Source organism: Zalophus californianus, chromosome 6, assembly GCF_009762305.2.
Source record: "Zalophus californianus isolate mZalCal1 chromosome 6, mZalCal1.pri.v2, whole genome shotgun sequence".
NCBI lineage: Eukaryota > Metazoa > Chordata > Mammalia > Carnivora > Otariidae > Zalophus > Zalophus californianus.
Genome location: NC_045600.1, coordinates 147,857,169 through 147,877,665, shown reverse-complemented (window position 1 = coordinate 147,877,665; position 20,497 = coordinate 147,857,169). Strand labels below are relative to the sequence as shown.

The 20,497-nt window shown below is 50.8% G+C and overlaps 2 pseudogenes; both read left to right on the top strand.

Annotated features, from left to right (window-relative positions):
- The first annotated feature begins 7,408 nt into the window (after nucleotides 1-7,408).
- LOC118357082 overlaps nucleotides 7,409-20,497 on the top strand; it is a 183,654-nt pseudogene continuing 170,565 nt past the window's right edge.
- Nucleotides 11,686-12,973, top strand: LOC113933887 (annotated as a pseudogene).

The following is a 20,497-nucleotide window of genomic DNA, read 5'->3' as shown; positions in this document are numbered from 1 at the left end:
TTGGATGATGCTCCAATACTGTATTATTTAATTTGCTGTTTTTTTCTAGCTTTGGCCATTGGGAGTGCTTTCACATGGCTACTGTGTCTGTTTCATGTGACCCTACCTTTTTTTTTAAATATATCTTTACTTTCATATTATAAAATGCTCCAGGCTTATCTTATATTTTCCCTAGCTCAGTCCTGCATTTCTCGAAGATGACCTAGTTCCTTACATTGGAGAATGTTAATTGGAAACCAAGATCTAGACACAAGGCATGCTTGTTGCTCCTGAGATGTCATTGCTTTTAGGCCCCCTGAGGTAGATAAGACAAAACCAGGCAATGCAGGCATGTATCCTAACCCACGTGGACATGCATGCCTGTACTGATTCTGTATCTATCCATCTGCATATATATTAAACAGGAGTTCATACTGCTGTTTCCAACCCATATCCAGTACCACAGGGTTCATTTTATCCTTCACTTCTTGCTTATACTGAATAATTTTTGAATGTTTAACTCTTTTCTTAATTTTCAGATTTTATTGACTGATTTGAGAGAGAGAGCACAAGCAGGGGAAGGGGGAGAGGGAGAAGCAGGCTCCCCACTGAGCAGGGAGCCCCACGTGGGGCTCGATTCCAGGACCCTGGGCTCATGACTTGAGGCAGATGCTTAACTGACTGAGCCACCCAGGCGCCCCAATTCTTGAATGTTTAATAAACATTGCATTCCTGGAATAAACTCCACTACTATTATAGTGTATTACCCTTTCCCTATCTTACTGGACTTCATTTGCTAAAATTAAAAATAAACCGGTACATTTATGTTCATGAAGAATATTGGTCTGTAGTTTCCTTTTCATGCAGCATCTCTGTGTTAATCTCACTATCAGGATAATGCTGGCTACATAAAATAAGTTGGGAAGTGTGTTCCATGTTTCAGCTTTTGGGAAGAGTTAGTGTAAAATTCCTATTGTTTCTTCCTTGCATGGTAGGCTTTGCCAGTAAAGCTCTCTGGACCTTGAGTTCACTTTGTGGAAGGGCATGGGATTGGGAATTCAGTTTCTTTCATAGGTATTTAGTAAGCAATTCGGGCCATCTGTCTTCTTGAATGAGCTTTGGTAGGTTTTATCTTTCAAAGAATTTATCCCTTTCATCTAGCTAGTCAGATTTATAGGCACAAGATTGTTCATAGTTTTCCCTTATTATCTTTCTAATGACTGCCTGTCTGCTGCATTTGTGCTGATGCCATCGTTCTAATCCCTAATATTGGTAATTTTTAATTTTTTCTCCTTTCCCCCCTTGGTTAGTCTGACTAAAGTCAGCTGTACTGGTTCTTAAGGAACCAGTTTTACTTTCATTAACTTTCTCTGTTTGTTTTTGCTGTTTTCTATTTCATTGATTTCTTCTCTGTTATTTCTTCTACTTTGGGCTTAATTCATTCTTTTACCAGTTCCTTAAAGTGGGAGCTGAGGTCATTGATTTGAAATCTTCTTTTTCTTCTAATATATTGAACACTATAAATTTCTCCCCAAGTAGTGACATCCCACATTTTATGTTAGTTATACATTTTTTAGTTAGTTCAAAATAATTTCTAATTTCCCCTTTGATTTCATATTTGATGCATCAATTATTGAGAAGCATGTCATTTAGTTACCAAATAGTTGGGAATATTTCGGTTATTGAGTTATAATTTAATTGCATATTATGGTCAGAGTACATATTTTGAATAGCTTGATTCATTTTAAACTTTCTTAGACTTGTTTTATGGCCTAGAATGTATTCTATCTTCATCAATGTTCTTGGTATACCTGAAAAAGATGTATGTTCTTCTGTTTGTGGTGGAATATTCTATAAATGCCAATTAGTTCAGGACAGTTGATAGTGTTCACATTTTCTATATCCTTACCGATCTTCTGTACATTTGTTCTATAAATTATTGAGAAAGGTTATTGAAATCTCTGAATATAATTGTAAATTTGTCTACTTCTTGTAGATTATATATATTTTATCAGTTATATTGATAAAATAATTCACATACCATACAGTTTACCTGTTTAAACTGTGTAATTCAATGGCTTTCAGTAGATGCAGAGAGTTCTGCAACCATCACCACAACCCGTTTTAGAACATTCTTATTCCCCAGGGCGCCTGGGTGGCTCAGTCGTTAAGCGTCTGCCTTCGACTCAGGTCATGATCCCGGGGTCCTGGGATCCAGGCCGACATCGGGCTCCCTGCTTGTCAGGAAGCCTGCTTCTCCCTGTCTCACTCCCCCTGCTTGTGTTCCCTCTCTCGCTGTCTCTCTCTCTGTCAAATAAATAAATAAATTCTTTAAGAAAAAAAAAGAACAAATCATTGTACCACTGTCCATGTTGGTATAGATCTACATCAATTCTAAATAGTCTAGGTTCCCTCCTTCTTCCAAGTTTTGTCCATATATATTTTTTTAAAGATTTTATTTATTTGCCAGAGAGAGACAAAGCAAGAGAAGGAACACAAGCTGGGGGAGTGGGAGAGGGAGAAGCAGGCTTCCCGCGGAGCAGGGAGCCAGATGTGGGGCTCAATCCCAGGACTCTGGGACCATGACCTGAGCTGGAGGCAGACGATTAACAACCAAGCCACCCAGGCAACCCTCCATTTTTTTAAGACAAAGTAAAATGACTTTTTCATTCCATAGTTCTCATTTTTGTGTTAATACTTCTCACTCCTTTGTCAGAGTACATATTCTTCAACATTTTCTTGACTTAGGTTCTTCTTTCCTTGAAATGACTGTCAGGGTCAGTCACTGTCCATTTAGATTATTTTGCAACCATAGTTATGAGAGATTGACTGTTTATACCATTTCATCCTTTCACTGTATTAATGATGATGATCATGTATATCTGTATTGATTAGAAAAAAAAAACTTTTGTCTTTAGGTTTCTTCGGGATTTAAATGAATAAATAGCAGTTCACTTATATATCCAACTCAAAGAACACAGAATGCTTGTTTTCCCCCTGGGAAAACTATTTAAGAGCCAATTAAATTATGAAATATTTAGAAGGTTATTTATTTTCATGTAATGATTTGCTCCTAAGCAAGTCTAAGCTGTTATAGGTGTGTATGCACTGTAATTTGATGTCATTTTAAAGAGAGCTTGTAGCTTGAAAGAAAGGCATAATAAAATTGTAGTTAAAAAATCTTCATACTGATACATTTTTCTTCAACTATGTGATTTTTATTTAAATATTTTATTTATTTATTTGAGAAAAAGAGAGAGCACAAGCAGGGGGAGCAGCAGAGGCAGAGGGAGAAGCAGGCTCCCCGCTGAGTGGGGAGACCGACATGGGGCTCTTGATCCCAGGACCCTGGGATCACGACCTGAGCTGAAGGCAGACGCTTAATGGATTAAGCCACCCAGGTGCCACAACGATGTGATTTTTGATCACTTGAGTCTTTTTGTTTACACTGGTAGAAGTTTGAGATCACTGCATATTTAGAAGCTAAGATTACTGATTGCTTTGGGCTCCTGAAACAGTTGATTGTATCATCGTTCACCTGAGCGACAGATCTGGTGGGCGTCTTGGGGCGGGGGGAAGAAGTGTATAGAAGATACCTTTAAAGGTGATGATATTATAAATCAGTTTCCCTAATTTGCATAAATTAATGAGCTGTTTGCACTAAAGACATTTACAAAGTATATGGGAAAATATCTAAAACTGATGTTGAGGTGCCAGGACATGGATAAATGCAACTGGGTCGTGTTTTCCTTTTTGGTGTAGGAATTTGTGGCAAACAGAATAGCTTGTGGCTTTTTCATTTCTTCTTTAGTAAAATATTGGTTCATCTCCCCCTCCGATTTACTCCCCTTCATCCTTCCCCTCCTGCTATCTTCTTTTTTTTTTCTTAACATATATTGCATTATTTGTTTCAGAGGTACAGATCTGTGATTCAACAGTCTTGTACAATTCACAGCGCTCACCATAGCATATACCTTCCCCAAAGTCTATCACCCAGCCACCCCATCCCTCCCACACCGCCACCACTCCAGCAACACTCAGTTTGTTTCCTGAGATTAAGAATTCCTCATATCAGTGAGATCATATGACACATGTCTTTCTCTGATTGACTTATTTCACTCAGCATAACAGCATTCCCTTCCATCCACGTCATTGCAAATGGCAAGATCTCATTCCTTTTGATGGCTGTATAATATTCTATTGTGTATATATACCACATCTTCTTTATCCATTCATCTGTCGATGGATATCTTGGCTCTTTCCACAGGTTGGCTATTGTGGACATTGCTGCACATACCCCTTCGGATTCCTACATTTGTATCTTTGGCGTAAATACCCAGTAGTGCAATTGCTGGATCGTATGGTAGCTCTATTTTCAATTGTTTGAGGAACCTCCATACAGTTTTCCAGACTGGTTGCACCAGCTTGCATTCCCACCGACAGTGTAGGAGGGTTCCCCTTTCTCCGCATCCCCGCCAACATCTGTCATTTCCTGACTTGTTAATTTTAGCCATTCTGATGGGTGTGAGGTGGTAACTCATGGAGGTTTTGATTTGGATTTCCCTGATGCCGGTGATGTTGAGCACTTTTTCATGTGTCTGTTGGCCATTTGGATGTCTTCTTTGGAAAAATGTCTGTTCATGTCTTCTGCCCATTTCTTGATTGGATTATTTGTTCTTTGGGTGTTGAGTTGGATAAGTTCTTTATAGATTTTGGATACTAGCCCTTTATCTGATATGTCATTTGCAACTATTTTCTCCCATTCTGTCGGTTTTCTTTTGGTTTTGTGGACTGTTTCTTTTGCTCTGCAAAAGCTTTTTATTTCGATGAAATCCCAATAGTTCATTTTTGCCCTGGCTTCCCTTGCCTTTGGCGATGTTTCTAGGAAGAAGTTGCTGTGGCTGAGTTCGAAGAGGTTGCTGTCTGTCTTCTCCGTTAGGATTTTGAGGGACTCCTGTCTCATGCTTAGGTATTCCAACCATTTGGAGTCTATTTTTGTGTGTGGTGTAAGCAAAAGGTCCAGTTTCATTCTTCTGCATGTGGCTGTCCAATTTTCCCAACACCATTTGTTGAAGAGACTGTCTTTTTTCCATTGGACATTCTTTCCTGCTTTGTCAAAGATAAGTTGACCATAGAGTTGACGGTCCATTTCTGGGCTCTCTATTCTGTTCCATTGATCTATGTGTCAGTTTTTGTGCCAGTACCATACTGTCTTGTTGATGACAGCTTTGTAATGGAGCTGGAAGTCCGGAATCATGATGCCGAGGGAGTGGGAATTTTTTACGTCACTGTAATAGTTGGTCCCTCGGGGGTGGGCAATTCCTGTTCTACTGTTGACGTTGTCTCTATCAGTTTGAGTATGCATTACAATCCCATAGGGAAATGGCAGGGGGGCTACAGTGGTCGGCAGGCTATTGTTGTTGATGATATTTATGAGTGGGTTCCATATGATGAGATGTGAGTTCCTATGGATAGGGATCCTCATTAAGTGCCCCTAAAGAGTGCTTTTTCTGAGTTTAATAGTAGATATAGTTTTATTACTTTTAATAGCCCTCCTTCTTCTTGGTACCCCAATGAGCAGTGCATTACAATGTTGCCTGCATTTTATTCGTGTGTGGATGAGTGTTTGAGAACGGAAAATGTTGGCAATGCCTCTACAAATTGCACACTGGAACATCGAAAGAATAAAATTGTATTTTTGAGAACAAAATAGGAAGTATCCTCCTGTGATTCTTAGTTTAAACCAGGGGAGGGGGCCTTTTTGTGGTATTGGTAATGAGTATCATAGTCCTTCTTAGGGAACATTATCAGACTGTAATGGGAACTTGGTCTTTGTTATTGTAGAAGAATCAGGAGTGGAAAAATTATTTGTCTCCTGTTTCATTATCCATGAACATTTCCACAATATTTGGTTTCACACCTCTGCCATTGTGAAATCATCCCAGATTTGGCACCAGCTCACCCTCCTGTGCAAAGGGTATGTTTCAACCGAGAAAAAAGCAGCTTCTGGGTGACTGGGAGACTCTAGGATCAGAATGCTGTTGGTAAGCACTCTTACTGTGATCCTAAATTCTGAACAAGCTCCTGACATCCAGACTAAATAGAGTTCAGATTTAGAAACTTCAGATAGAAATTTTGTGTCCATGATGACAACTAAAGAACACGTGTGATCCTTAAACCGAACTCTAACCCTTAACTTTAACCCTAAAAGCTAACGTGACCCTAAGCCCCAAACTGGAACCCTGAATCTCAAACCTGAAACTGAACCCCATACCCAAACTCTGAACCCAAGTCCTGAATCCCAGCCCCTGAACCACGAACCCAAACCCTGAACCAGAACTCTGAGTCATGAGCCCTGAACCCAAACCCCAGCAAGAACCCAAACACAAATGTGACCTTAAACTTTATCCCCTAAGCCTTAAGTCTTAAACCCTAAATCATAAGCCTAAATCCCTAAGCTCTCATCCTAACCATTAACCTCACCTTCACCCAAAACCCTCACCCTCACCCTGATCCTAAACCCAAATCTTGATCTAGAACTATGACCCAAACCTGAACTTGGACCCAGACCCAAGCCCTTGACCACATTTTGTTTATGCATTCACCATGGATGAACATTTGCACGGTTTCTGCCTTGTGATTATCGTGAACATTGTTCGGGTTTGGGGGCTAGGGTTAGGGTCTTGGGCTGGGGTCAGGACCAGCTTGAGATCAAGTTTGGGTCGGAATCATGTTCAGTCAGGACCAGGGCACTTTTTGAGTCAGGACTGTTGTCATTCCGTATTGTTTCCAATTAATTGTTTCTTAGCTATTTTTGGAGAAGTTGGGGGGATATTGGGCTCCATTCAGCTTGAATTTTCAGAATTTAATGGCTTCAGCTGGACCCAGGGAGCGAGCAGGTGCTTCCATTGAACGGGGAGCTCACCTTGTCCTGCACTGCCTCCCCCGCCTGCAGAGGGCGCACGACCCCAGCTCCCGCCAGGAGCCCAGAGCTTGGCCTGCGCAGCCGTCGTGACAGGGGCAGACCTCCTCAGAACCTGAGGTGGAGGCTTCTGGGGGTCGCGTCCGCGCTGACAGAAGCCAGGCCTCCTCAGGACCTGCTCTGGAGGCTTCTGGGGGCCGTGGGGCCCATCCACGCTGACAGGAGTCCGGCCTCCTCAGGACCCACTGTGGAGGCTTCTAGAGGACATGGGGCGGCGTCCACGCTGACAGGAGCCCGTCCTCCTCAGGACTCGCTGTGGAGGCTTCTAGAGGACACGGGGCGGTGTCCGCAAGGACAGAAGCCCGGCCTCCTCAGGCCCCGCTCTGGAGGCTTCTGGGGGCCGTGGGGTGCGTCCACGCTGACAGGAGCCCGGCCTCCTCAGGACTCGCTGTGGAGGCTTCTAGAGGACACGGGGCGGTGTCCGCAAGGACAGGAGCCCGGCCTCCTCAGGCCCCGCTCTGGAGGCTTCTGGGGGCCGTGGGGCGCATCCACGCTGACAGGAGCCCGGCCTCCTCAGGCCCCGCCGCGGGAGGAGAAGGTGAGGAGAAGCCGTCTGAGCGGGGACCGCGGAGGGGGCCCGAGCTCACAGGACTCAGCGGAGGAAGGGCGGGTGCGCAGACCGTGGGGTGTCCGTGGCTCTGTGTGCGGTGACGTGGGGTCCCCGCGGTGCCGTGCGCGGGGCTGTCGGGGCTCCCCTCTCTGGCCTCGGATCCGCTCCGGCGGCCCCCGCGTCCGTGTCCACGCGCACCCGGAGTCGGTTCCTGGGCTGCTCCCGCGGTCTGCGGTCCGGGCCGGCCGCCCGCCGCTGTGCTCCTGCTCCCCCGCCTCGGCCCCGCGGCTCCTCCCCGCGTCCACACCCGCGTCAGGGCTGTGGGTTCCGTGTCTGCGAAGACCCCGCTGGAGGCCCGTAGCGGCGGCGCGGACTCTGCGGACGGCGGGGGGAGAGTAGACATGTCCGCAGCGTGCGCTCTGTCCTGAGCGCAGGGCGTCTTCCCGGCGTGTCTCCCTCGACGTCTGCGGTCCGTGTCTCACGGGGTCGGAGAGCAGGTGTGTCGGCTCCTGGGGACGTGTGCTCCTCGGTGTGTGGTTCTTCTCGATGCGGCTGTGAAGGAGCCTGTGCTCCGCGGGTCTCGTCCTGACGGTGTGTGAGGAGCGCCTGGAAGTGCACCGGATTTTTGTCTCTTGGTTTTGCTCCTTGCCAACTTACCGAGTTTATCCGTCCTGTTGACCTTAAACTGAAAGTGCCGGTCGTTTTACCGGCAAAATGGGTTTATTTGGGAAGAGCAGAGACTTGCCGTCCGGGACAAGCCAGCTCCGGCCACATCGCGGACGAGAAAGGAAGGAGAGGAACAGCATGTCGTGGGGAAGGAGGAGGAAGCGGGGGGCGCTGTTCCGACGGGAAGTCCGCCGGAGAGAAGCAGGCTTCGGGGTGACGGCGGCTCGCCCCCCTGAGCTGCAGGGAGCGTGGAGCTCCTGGAGGAGCAGACACCTGCGTCCTCCGCTCCGGGGCCTGCGACTGATGGGTGTCTCCCGTGGAGGCTTCCGACCCCGGGCCTGTGACTGACGGCCGTTCCCGTCACTGACCCTGAGTGGCGGGCTCCCCCCTCCGGCCTCCCTGCTGGCGTCCCCAGTCCCCTCTCCTGAGGTGCCCGTCTTGCATTTTCACAGTTCTAACCAGGTTTTGGGGGAGGGTTGTGGAAAATGGGAATTCCAGATCCCACTGCTTCTGCTGCACCCGAGACACAGGGGCTGCTGACTTAATCCTCCCACGAGTCTCTTGCTACCATGTGGCCTCCTTCAAGGGCCAGTGGGCTCTCCGCGGTGGGGGAACCGGGTCTGGGAGGGCGCGGCCTCCGTCACAGTCTGGTGTCGTCTCTGCTTCCGTGACCTGGTGCCGCCGTGGTGGTTTGGAAAAGTAGTGGACTCTGCGGTGATTTCAAAGTGCGGTAAAATTAGGTGGTCTTTTTGTTGAGGAGTTGTAAAAGCTCTTTACATATTCTGGACAACAGACTCTTAATAGATACGTAATGTACAAATATTTCCTTCTGGGGGCTGTCTTTTCACTTTCAGGATAGTCACTTCTGATGTACAAAGATTTGTAATTTTTTTTTTTACATTTTTTTTAAGAGCGAGGGAGAGAGAGTGTGTGAGTGGTCGGGGGCAGAGAGAGTGAGAGAGACTCTCAAGCAGGGCCTACACTCAGCGTGGAGCCTGACATGGGGCTTGATATCATGACCTGAGCCAAAATTAAGTTAGATCCTTAACTGACTGAGCCACCCAGGCGTGCTGAAATGATTTTTACTTTTGAGGATATTATTTTTCTTTCTATTCTTATGCTTTGCTGTCAAAGCTAAAAGCATTGCTAAATCCAAAGTTATGAAGATTTATCCCCATTTATTTCTTTTGAGTTTATAATTTTACCTCTTACATTTAAACCTTTACTTATTTTGAGCTAACCTTTCTATGTGGAATGAGGTAAAGGTCCAGTTTCTTTCCTCTGCACATGGATAACCAATTGTCCCCCAATGTAACGTTGTCCACCCTTGTCAAAATTCAATGGACCATAGAAGAACGGGTTTATTTCTGGTCTCAGTTAAATCCCACTGATCTGTATGCATACCTTTTCAAAAGTGTATCCATAACAATAAAAATTGTTATTTTCTATATTTATTTAAAAAATTTTTAAATTTAAATTCAATTAATTAACATATAATGTATTATTTGTAATACATTTGTAATGTATTCAATAGTATGTCTTTTCATCACCATGGGGTGTCTTCAGAATTATTTAGGTTTCCCTTACTTTCTTTCAGCAATGTTTTGTAACATTCAGTGTACAACATGTGCACCTTGATTACATCTTTTCCGAAATATTTGGTCAATATTGATGTTCTCTAAAAAGGAATTGTTTTCTTAAATTCCATTTTGGATGATTCATTGTTATTGTATACAAATAAGAGAGATTTTTGTGTATTGATATTTTGTCCTGTAACTGTGCTGAATTAGGTAACTGGCTGTAATCATTTTTTGTTGATTCTTTAGGAAGCTCTATATAAGATGATGTCATCCCTGGTCTCTGAATAGACAGAGTTCTAGTGTTTCCTTTCATATGTGGATGCCTTCATTCTTGGCTTATCTTTCTGGGTAGAACTTTCAGTCCAATATTGAGCAACAGGTGAAAACCAGCATCCTGTCCTTGTTCCTGATTTCAGAGTAGAGCTGTCCATCTTCAGACTTAAGCATAGTGTTTGCTAGAGATTTAATGAGAAAATTATTCCTTACTCCTGCTTTCATCAGTATTTATATCAGCAACAGACATTGGATATTGGTTAGAACATTTTCTGCATCAATTAATATGACCACATGATTTATTAAAAATTCATTGTGCTGTATAACATTGCTTGTTTCATTCTATTGAATAACATTTGAGGTGTTTGTGCAGTCACTTGCTTAGGGTGCACAGTCTATTTATGAGCTCTAGGTTTTGCAATTCTTCTGATCTTGTTCTTACATCTATTTTAAGAAAGGTACAGGAATGTATTTTGATGATTTTGTGGGGTTGGTAATAGTGGATAGGGTTAGGGTTAGGAGTTAGGGATTAGGGTTAGGGTTAGGGTCTCCCTGTCCCCTGCTGCACAGAACGCATTCTCCTCTGGTAATAGAGTGATATTTTTGGAACATAAACTTTGGTCCTCTCTGTGGTCTGCTCCCCTCCTGCCCGTCCTCTCCAGCCTCACCTCTTCCACCACGGCCCCCCTTTCTGTGGGCCACCCAAGTGTGTGGTCGTCCCACATGTGCCCTGGGCCTGACTACAAACAAGCCTTTGCTTTTGCTGTGCCCTCTGCCAGGATCACTCTTCTATCCCCCTGCTTCATATCTGGCTTGTTCCCCCATTGGCTGTGTCTGGACTTGCCCTCTGGTGACCTGACTCATGTCTGCTGGTTGAGTGTGCTTGTCCCCTATTTAAATGTAGTGCCCTCCTTCCCTGTGTGAGCGATTTACTAACCTGCCGGGTATGGGGCAGGCCCAGGGAAGTAGCCTTAGTGCCTACACAAAAACATCAGTCTCAGAGGGGCTCACAACACTTGCTGATAATGGGGGAGCTGCTGTCCTCACAGGGGTAGCAGGTAGTACCCTTAAAGGGGGACCAGCCATGGGACGTGGTTTGACAAGTCTTTGAACCCTTTGGGGCCGGGGAGATGTAGACCTGGACCTGGAAGCTTACACCCTTGGATTCAAGCCTGGGGCCTAAGCAAGCCCCCTCTTCTTCCTGGTGTCATATTTTGCCTTCCCTGTCCACGGCTGGACCTGATTCCTGATGTGGCAGAGTTTGAGGGTGACCCCTCCTAGGAATACCAGTGGCTTACGGAGCACCTTGTCAGCAGGATGCCCAGCAGCCTTCCAGGGAGGACCCTACAGAAGTGGAGACCGGTCTGTGGGGGCCAGCGGCAGCCCACTCAATGCCAAGTGGGACGGGTGGCCGGTCCTGCTGATTCTAGCCGCTCTGTAAGACATAGAAATGAGGGGGGCGCCTGGGTGGCTCAGTTGGTTAAGCGGCTGCCTTCGGCTCAGGTCATGATCCTGGAGTCCCAGGATCGAGTCCTGCATCGGGCTCCCTGCTCAGCAGGGAGTCTGCTTCTCCCTCTGACCCTCTTCCCTCTCGTGCTCTCTATCTCTCATTCTCTCTCTCTCAAATAAAATCTTTAAAAAAAAAAGACATAGAAATGAGGGCTGTGCCCAAAGGTGCTTCCTTCCTGGAAGGTGGGGATGGGATCTGCAGGGGGGTGTGACCAGTGGAGGGCACCTGCAGGGTTTGCCCAGGAGCTCAGCACAGGGGGAGTGTTCCTGGCTCCAGCATGCTGACTGTGGGGCGGCATGGGTTTCCAGCCTCCGAAGCCTCAGGCTCCCCTTTGGAAGTCAGGCTGCTGATGGGCCCCATCTCTGGGAACAGACATTTTGGGAGGTCTTGCAGGCAGATTCCCTCAGGAAGGTCAGGAGGTGGCTGTGCTTAAAGCAGCCCAGGGCCTGCCCCCTTGAAGAAGGTGCACACGTCCATGGCCCCAACTCTGGTGTCCTGCTGCTGGCCTCTGGCAGTGACTCTCTTCCTGCCCTGTCCACTGCCCCTGTGGATGCATGGTCTTCCTGGAGCTGTTCCTGCAGATGGCAGAGAAGCACTACATGGTGGGGCACGGGGTCACCTACTAGGTTTTCACCAATCAGCTGGCTGCCAGGCCCCGTGTTCCCCTCCAGGTAGGCCAGAGGGTGGTGGTCCTCATGGTGGACACAGCGTCACATACTACGTCTTCAAAGACCAGCTGGTTGCTGTGCCTCATGTGCCATTCTGGGAGGGCCAGAGGGTGGTGGTCATCGAGGTCCATGGCGTCCTGCTCTGGCAGGATGTGTCCATGCGACACATAGCAATGATCAGCCGCTTCCTCGAGCAGCGCTTCCTCTGTGACGTGGAAGACCTGGTGTGCGTGCACGTGGATGTGGGAATGAAGTTCTGGGACCATGTGGGCATGGAGATCCTGTCCCCCCTCTTTGGCACCCCACACCCCGGTTTCTACTGGGGAGCCCATGAGGACTTTATCTACGAGTGCTGGCCACAGTCCCAGACCCACATCCCCAGGGACCAGGGCAACTTTTACTACATGGGGGCCTTTTTTGGGGAATTGGTGGTGGAGTTTCCCCAACTGACCTCGGCCTGTCACCAGGTGATGGTGGTCAACTGGGCCAATGGGATTGAGGCCATGTGGCCTGATAAGAGCCACCTGAACAGGTACCTGCTGGGCCACAGGGCCACCAAGGTGCTGTCCCTGGAGGACCTGTGAGACCCACGGCTGCTGGGCTGGCCGCCCCATCATTCCCCGGGTCATGAAGAAGCTGAGATCCATGGGTGTGCCCAAGAATCACCAGGACATCTGGAAGTCACGAGGGGCTACCCCCGTCTCCATCAGGGGGTGCTACCTTGAGCGGAGCGGTCAGAGCAGATTCCTACTTCTGTCCCCTTGAGGGAAACTGTGGAGCCCAGCACTGCTTGCACGGGCACGCCACCGCCCCAACCAGCCCTGCGCACAGGAGGCCTGCCTGGGGGCACAAGTTCCTCTCTTTGTGGTCACTACATTTTGATCATTTCCAGGTCCTTTGCAGCTGTGAACGGCTCCAGTTTTATGTCGGATGTTTTTCTGTGTCAATGCTGAGCAACCATCTTTAAAAGAACAATTGAGGGAAAAGCTTTTCTCTGTGGTTCTCAACAGACATCTCCTCTGGGGCTGGGAGCAGCCCTGTCGCAGCCATGGAGCCAGAACGGGCGCTGGCCAGGTCTTCCCTCCCAGTCCTTACACCTCACTGCAGCCATGGGGCTTCAGGGTCAGGGCGCGCCGAGCCACCTCTCAGACCTCCCAGTGCCCTCACCACCAGAGGCCTTGGCCGTGGCCACTAGCTTGGCCTCCAGGAGCGTGGAGCCCTCTGGGCTATATAAGGTTCCTGCCTTGGTTTTAAATGGCTATTTCTGTGCTGGTGTTTGTGAAAGGTGGGCACTCACTCTGTCTGGATGCGCATCACCTTGGCATTGCTCAGTGCCCACCAGTGGGTTTGCACTTGTGCACTTTCTCTGGACCAGCTGCCTGCACTGTGTCTTAGCAAGCACTTACTGAGCTCAGTCACCCAACAAGGGGCAGAGCATGAGAGCGAGAACTAAGATACAGGCTCCCTGCTCCTGGGCCCTCCAGGAGCTCGCGACAGCCCCGACTTCCTGACTCACTTCTTTTGTATTGTGGTATAATGGACATACAGTTGATACCATGAAGCGCGTTTCGGTGGCACTAAGTATATTCCCTGTTCTGCACCTGCCGCCTCCATCCATCGCCACAATGTTTTCATCATCCCAAACTGAACCTCTACCCACGAGACCCTACCCCCCATTCTCCTTCCCCAACCCCGGCACCCAGCAGCTCCTTCCACCTCTGTGAATGGGAGTGCTCTCCATCCCCCACAAGTGGGGTTCTCCGGTGTCGCTCCTTTCAGGATTGGCTTATTTCACATGGCATAATGGCCTCAAGGTCTGTCCCTGTGAGCCTGAACCTGACCCACTTTCCCCCCAAAAGTATGGCTCAGCCATCTCCTGTCTGAGCCGAACTTGCTAAGTCCCCTCTGCTCCCCTCACCTTCCTCCTCAGCCTGAAGATGATCCCAGCCAGTCTGCAGCTTTGAAGACCTGCTCAGTCTCGATGCCAGGCACATACCCCTGGGGCCTCGGGCCTCACCTACCCCCATCTGTCCATGTCAGGTGCCTGCCCCCCTCCCCCAGCTGACCACCTGCACCTCCCACAGGTGTCCCCATCTCAGGAGAGGGAAACACCAAGTCCAGACCCTTGGAGTCCTCTGGGACTTCTTGCTGTCCTACAACTCTCCCAGCAGTGAAGTGGCTACTGGAGGACATTCAATGTCCAAAACATTTAAAGGCATACGTGAGTCTCTGCTACTTAAGACAATGGATAACAGTTGGGGCAAATAGAAACCAAGCAGAATCACCCGAAGAAAGGCTGAGGAATGAGGAGCTTTAGGGAAGAAGTGTCTGGAACCTCTGACTGCCCATACCTGACCTTCAGGTGCTCCTCAGTTACTCCTGTGCCTCTGGTATCTTCCTGGAACCCTAACATGGCTGTTTTCAGACAGCTCATCCAGCAGTACCCTCAGTTTCTGGGAGGCAGATTTGCTGGAATCCGCAGTGTTTCATGCTGCCCCAGTGGGATCGCTTTTTGAAGGTGCATTGTCCGGGCCATCTGAGGAGCCAAGAATGTGGGTCTGTGACCTGGAGGGATTCTGAGAAGAATTGGTGGGGTGGGAGGGCTGCAAGGCCCAGAGGGAGGTTTCCAGAAAGCCGACTGGGGTCCCCGGCATCCTACTGTTTTTGAATCAAAGCCCTGAGATCTTTAAATGCCAGTAATGTTACATATAGCATGGGCCAGAGAAGCAAATGTCCCTGTGCACCCAACCCCACCTAAACTTTTGGCCATTTTTTGTCACTTGAGCTGAGGTCAAAGGATTGGGAGTCGGGGCTTGAGGAGGGTCCTGGGCCAGACTTTGTATCTGGGGGACAAAGGCCATCCAGACAAGCTTGTGCTGAGCCTGAGGAGGGGGTCTGTGTGGAGACCCCAGGTGCGGGCACCGCTGTCCACGGAGGCCCCCTAGGCCTACCCCCGTGCACCTGCTGCTGGGGAGAGCATGCCCCCTCCTCTCTGCCTGAGGGCTCTCTCCTGCACCACGTGCCTCCTCTCCTGCCAGCCATTGCCATCCTGCAGCCTGGGAGGGTGGCTACCCCGAGTTCCTCTAGCTGCTGGGGAGCACCTGCCCTCTCCTCTCTGACTGAGGGTTCTCTCTTGCATCAGGTGCACCTCCTCTCCTGCCAGTCACTGTCAGCCTGCAGCCTTGGAGGGTGGCTACCCTGACAACCTCCAGCCCTGGGGACAGAGCTGGTGTGGGTGGTCTCCCAGCAGGCCTGTGCGCCAGGTCCCCACAGTGCTCCCTCTCCTCCTGCAGGCTCACTGTGCCACATCCTCCCTCAGTCTCCCTGGGCCCAAGTCTTCCTCTGTTCGCAGACCATCCTTGACCCAGACTCCACACGCTGGGACTGGGAGCAGGTCGTCTGGACCATCTGGACTCTCGCTTCCATGCCTGTGACATGGGCACAGTCCGGCCTCACAGACTGCTCAGAGGAGACCCAGTGCAGGAAGAGGCAGGCCACTGCAAGGGAGATGCCTAGTGACCCCAGAAGGAGCACACGGTCCTTGCAAATAGCTCCAGGCTCACAGGACCCAGCGTGGGATGTGGGTGTCAGGCCAGGGGGCACAGGGAGTCCTGGAGGGGGTGGCCCTGGTGGGGAGGCCACGGAAGGGTCCCAGAAGAGGCAGGAGACAAGGAAGACGACAGGACAGAGCTTCCCAGGGAGGTTGATGGAAGGATCAGGGAATCACAGAGACCCTTGGGAAAACTCAGAGGCCCTGGAGATATTCGCTGAAATGCTGTCATTTGGTCTGAAAATTTGGGTCACAACACCCCAGTCAACACTGGATGATTTACTCTTTGTTGGTTTTAGGAATCAGTAGGTACCTGCCAGTAGAACTCACATTGCATGAAGTCTAGGATATACTTACTTTTCAGGACTAGATTTTTCTAGAGGAAGTGCTAAGCATGGGTCTTCCATTCTTTGCGTTGTGCAACTGGCCTCTGTTTTCAGGAGCCGATTCCTGGTGCTCATCACCACTGCTAACCCTGAGGACTGCCCCTGTCACTTCCCACAGTGGACGTGACCATGTGGGTTGGGGGATGCTCACTGATGAAGCCCCAGTGCTCAGTACACAGCAGGGACCCCAGATCCTCTGCTGAATGAGGGAGGAAGGAGGGAGGGTTGGAGGGAAGGAGGGTGGGGCAGGGAGGTTCTGAGGTGGGGAATGAATGAGGGAGAGAATGAATGAGGGAGGGAGTAAATCCACAGAAGCTGGGTCCATAAATCAGGAGTCCTTATTTGGGGTGAGGTCCGAGGGCATCACAGCCTGGGCCCTGGATGGTGGCTCAGAGCATGTCCATCTGTCCTCCCAGTGCTGACCTTCCTTCTCCTTGGACCCGCTGTCATCCTGGATCCTCTTCCCCTCCTCCTCAAACAATTCTCAATGTTCCCAGGGGCAGGGTGGCAGGAGGGGTGGGTCTCAGGAGGGGCTTCCCGGATCCTGGGCCCAGGTGACACTGGGACAGTAGCTGCAGGGCATTCTATCACGAGGACTGGGACCGTGGATCCCATCCATCTCCTTGGGCATTAGTGTTGTTCCATTCCCTGCTCTCTCCAGCACCACTGTGATGAACACTCCTGACAATACGTGTGTGAAAAACCGAGCCAGAGTTTCCGGGGCTGAGTCCGAGGCTGAGGATGGGTGCCCCTGTGGCCTGGGATGGGTGCTGCTCACTGTTCTCCCAGACAGGGGTGCCTGTCACCGTTCTCTCCAGGGGACCTCTACTTCCTCATGTTCTCCCCAGGGCTGCTGGTCCCCAGACCAGACAGCTGCCAGTCTGAGGGTGACCAGCGCTGCCTCCATAGGGTTTCCTTTGCCGGAGTCCTTCCCCAGGAGCTCCCGCATCTCTGACCCATATTCCCTGCGTGCCTATCCTTCCGCCTTGGACTTGCATGTGTTTGGTCTCCATCCCTGTGGAACCCAGTGACTGGGAGCGTGGTTTGGACCAGAGTCAGGTGAAACCTTTCTGTGGCCTTGGGTTGTGAGCAATGCTTTTGCCCTTTGTGGTGTGTCTTCCAGCTTTCTGCATTTCCCTGGTTTCTGTGTGGGTCTCAGGAGGAACCAGCCCTGTCCTGTCTGGGGTTAGGCTGTGGTGTCCCAGCAGGACCAGGGATCTCGGCCCGAAATTGTGCCCATAATTCCTAAAGTGGCCTCTTTGATTACATCTGATGTGTAATCCATCGTGGATTTCAATATCAAATAATGGAAATTTTATGACAAATGAACACAGAAGAAAAGGAGTCCCCTTTGAAAATAGGGGGACAGACACAAAGGCCCCTATTGTGTGATTCCAATAACAGAAACATCAGGAATAGGTAAAGGACAGATAGAGAAAGCAGCTTAGGGGTTGCTGGGGTCTGGGCTGGGGGATAAACAGGCAGGGAGGGCTTCTGGTTTGGGGACTCCTTTGGGGAATGAGATATTCTGCGGCAATATTCTGGGGTGTGGTGGCACAGCATTGGGCATGTACTTAATGCTCATGATGTGTTCAATTGAAAACAAGTAATTTTATTTAAAACAAATAATAAACAGTATATAGGACATGGAAGGATGAAATAACAGTTAACATGTACCAGAGAGAAAGAACACAGGGGGAGGGTCTGAAACAATCCGGTGGGGTCTCGGGTTCCGGCGATGGAACTAAGGGTAATTGTACAAGGAGCTCTCCCTGCAGGGCTGTGGGCTCTGGATGTGGCTGTGGGAGCCCTGCAGGAGCAGGAGTAGGGGCAGGGCTCAGGATAGGGGCAGGGACAGGGACAGGGACAGAGGTAAGAGCAGGGGCAGGGGGAAGGGGAGGGACAAGGCCAGCAGTAGTGCCAGGTGCAGGATCCAGGGCAGGAGCATGGACAGGATCAGGGGCAGGGGCAGGAACGGGACCCTTGGCAGGGGCAGGGGAAGGGGCAGGGGCAAAGGCAGGCATAAGGGAAGGGGCAGGACCCGGGTCAGGATCTGGGTCCGAGGTAGGGGGAGGGGCTGGGGTGGGGGAAGGGGGAGTGGCAGGAACTGTAGCAGGGGCAGGGGCAGGGGCTGGGGCAGGAGCAGGTGCCAGTTCTTCCTGGACAGCGCCAGGCTCTCCGTGGGCAGGTGCCAGGTCACCTGCCACTCCTGGTCTCCTACTGAAGTCACTGCAGGCACCAGCCCTCCCTCCAGATCTGGCTCTAGCTCCTCAGGTGGTGGAGCAGCTGTGAGAGGAGAAAAGCTCACCCCTGTGCTTACTCTCCATGGGCCTTTGCAGAGACAGAGCTCAGCCCAGGGCCTCCCAGAGAAGCCACAGCCGGGAAGGAACCTTCACAGGGACGTCTCCCCGACTGCAGTCCACCGCTGTGTGCGCTGTGCCCAGTCGTTGCTCCTGGCCCCACACCAGCCTCTGGGGCTCCTCCCTGTGGGGCCAGCACCGACCTGTCCCCACACACCACAAACACCCAGCCCTAGCCTTCTCACCCTCGGCCTTGGCCTCCGTGGACTCCGGCTCCTAGACCACTGTCCGGTGGACAATCACCTGGGACAGTAGTCTGTGTGGTGTCGGAGGTCTTGCCAGGCGATCCCCAGCACCTGCTTCTGGGGACCCCTGTGGGGTCACCCCCTCTGTTGAGGAGAGGGAGGGCGTGTCTACCAGCCTCCTCTCCATGTCCTCCGTGGCCTTCTGCAAAGACAGGGACCAGTAGCCGGCCCCGAGGCATCACAGCCCTCCCCGGCCATCCGCAGTGTCCTCCTGCCCAGCCCCCTGCTGCTCCCAGATCAGACACACACCTGTGCATGCACCGCCCTGCATCCGGGATGCAGTGACCCATCTCTGCATGGCTATTGGATTAACCTCGGGCAGTAGGGGCAGTGGCCTCACACCCCATCCCACACAGCCAGGCTTGACCTTGAACATGACCTGCCCACTGGGTATCTGACTCCTCATCAGCCTGCTCCTGCTCGGGGTGGCGCCACCCTGCATGACCCCTCTTTACACACACATACACACACACACACAGACACACACCCCATCCACACACGTGTGCGCGCGCACACACACACACACACACACACACACAGGGAGGGCACCTGCGGCTACACAGGTCATCAGAGCGAGTGGGGCTGGGTGGCCGGCTCTGGGCCTCCTGGTGTCACCTTTCTGTCCTTCTGGCCAAATGTCCAGAGGCTTTGGGGAGCCCTGACATGAAATCCCCAGCGGGGGACAGTGTCTGCAGGGCGCACTTTCTTCTGCCTTCAGGCTCCGGACCTCGGAAAGCAACATGCGAACATCTTGGTTTGAAGATCTCCAAAGAAATGAGCTGGGCAGGGGTCTGTCTATGGAATGTGGTTGCCTGGCAGTTGGAAGCATTTCTATCATACTCCTGCCCCAGCTTAGAGCCCTTTGGGTGAGGATCACCAAGGTGATCTGCCACGTCTCCACCCAGATGCATCCCCCACTGCCTCTTGCACATTTAGCCAGGGTTCCAAATTCTGTTGGGCTCTGTTGTCAGGGAAGTGAGTTCACTGCCTGGGGTCCGCTTACCCAAACTCCTCCTCACACAAGAGCCCCCCGAGTGCCCCCCTTCCCCGGCTGCTCAATGCTCATCCTCCCCCCATGCCCCATCCACACAGTGACACCCACACAGCCCACCCACAGCCCCCAGGAAGCCTGGGTGCAGCTGGTGTCTCTGCTGTGATGGTACAGACCTGGGTTCAGACCTGGTTCCTCTGCATGCCCAGAGCTGTGACCCTGGACAGACCCCGTGCCTCTCGGGGCCTCCCCAGGCTCCCCATGTGCACATCGGGGCATTCTGGCTTCTACTACAAGTTACACCATTGGGGGTAGGACCTCTACAAATGTTCCGTTCCTGCCTTCACATGAGGCTGGTGGACACTTGGCAATGCAAGGATGAACCAGGAGCTGGGCTTGGCATTGAACACAGTTCAGAGGGGCTTGGGTCTGCTCTGGGGTACAGGTAAAGGCACCCCCTCCTGCCTCTGTCCCAGCCCCCGTGGGAAGGTAGTAATGAACTGATTCTGACCTTGTCCTCTCACAACACAGACTTCCAGAGGCTCCCATTGGGGTGAGGCTCAGGTCCCAGGGCCTCTTCTGTGCCCGTGTGCTGGGCAGTCCCCACAGTGGCCCCTGGCACCCCTGAATCCTGGTCACACATCCCTGTGGAATGCCCTCCCCTCCAGGGTGGATGGCCTGTGTGATGGCACTCTCAGGAATGGAATGGCACAAAATGCCGGGATGTCATTTCCAAGCTGGTGGAGGAAAGTCTATG